A 1,274-nucleotide genomic window follows, 5' to 3' on the forward strand; every position below is an offset into this window, starting at 1 on the left:
TCATCTCTCAGGCTCTGGAGTCATTATGAGAAAAACTGTGAGCAGTATTTCCAAGGTTCACAATCTAGAACACATCTATTCTTTGGGCCAGATTCACAATCTTAATTCCAAATCTATCTGCTGGACAGTTTATATCCAATGACAGACATGTTAACAGTTTCTTTTTTGTTGTTGTTGTTGTTTGTTTTGTTTTGTTTTTTTTCAGGTTTATTGAAAATATGGCATAACAGATTAAACAGCTCCACGTGGTGTTTTGAAATTCATCCCAACTGTAGGCTGAGTGACCTGAGTGACTGCCAAAGTCCAAAAGCTTCAGCATTTCCTCGGTGTCAGATCTACCTCAATGATCTCCTGGTCTAGGGCTGAGACCTCAGGAACATAATTATCTCTCCTCTCTCTCTTCTTCCTGCAACTTGATAGAGATACCTCTCACAGGACCTCTCTGAATCCGCTTCATCAGATGGGTGACATAGCCGGCTATCCTGTTCTGAAGTTTCTTGCTGGGGGTAATGGCAATCTCTTCGCACACGCGCTTGTTGGTGTGGAAGTCATTTCCCAGGCGCGTGTAGTACTTCTCGATGATGACCCTGGCCGCCTTCTTCACAGTCTTGGTGCGAATGCGGCCCATGTTGGTGGGTCTCGGTAAAAGAGTAACAGTTTCTTGAAACTCATTATCTCTATGTTCCTTATTTTAAGGTACCGCTTACTATTCTAAGACATAGGCCATCTTAACTCTCGTCTGCATGTGGGCCACAAAAATCTATGTTCGCTATTGCTTTCTCTATTACCACTATCAACTTTTTTCCCTGAGACTTTGTAGAACCCTGTATTTGTTGTTATTCTACGCTGAGGGAGATCTTTTTTAACTTTGTTACTCCATCCCGTATCTAAAACACCTTAGTGGATTCTCTGTACTTAGAAGATAAGAATTACGAGCCTTTACCATGCTTAGTTACCATGCTTAGTTACCGTGCTTAGTTACCATGCTTAGGACTCTTTGGGGGCAGATCTTTACCTCTAGTTATCATCTCTATCTTTATCTGACACAGTTGTTTTACTCTAGTAGACTTTTGTATTCTTCCAGAAACCTTTCAGTTAGGAGCATCAGAATTCATTTTCTGCAAGATAAAGATGCATTTTTTGCCGGCAATTTATTTAATGGATGCCTCATACAAACAATGATAGTCTGCTGAGACCGACTCCCTCAGGAGATTCTACAGTAGAGGAATAGCAGAAGCATTCATGGATTTAGTGGCCTAATCAGCTGTTAAATA

At 41.1% G+C, this 1,274-nt stretch overlaps 1 pseudogene; it reads right to left on the minus strand.

Moving 5' to 3' along the window:
* Window positions 1-231: 231 nt before the first annotated feature.
* Window positions 232-628, minus strand: LOC114616433 (annotated as a pseudogene).
* Between the last annotated feature and the right edge of the window lie 646 nt (window positions 629-1,274).

Source organism: Grammomys surdaster, unplaced genomic scaffold (assembly GCF_004785775.1).
Source record: "Grammomys surdaster isolate TR1022 unplaced genomic scaffold, NIH_TR_1.0 320057, whole genome shotgun sequence".
NCBI lineage: Eukaryota > Metazoa > Chordata > Mammalia > Rodentia > Muridae > Grammomys > Grammomys surdaster.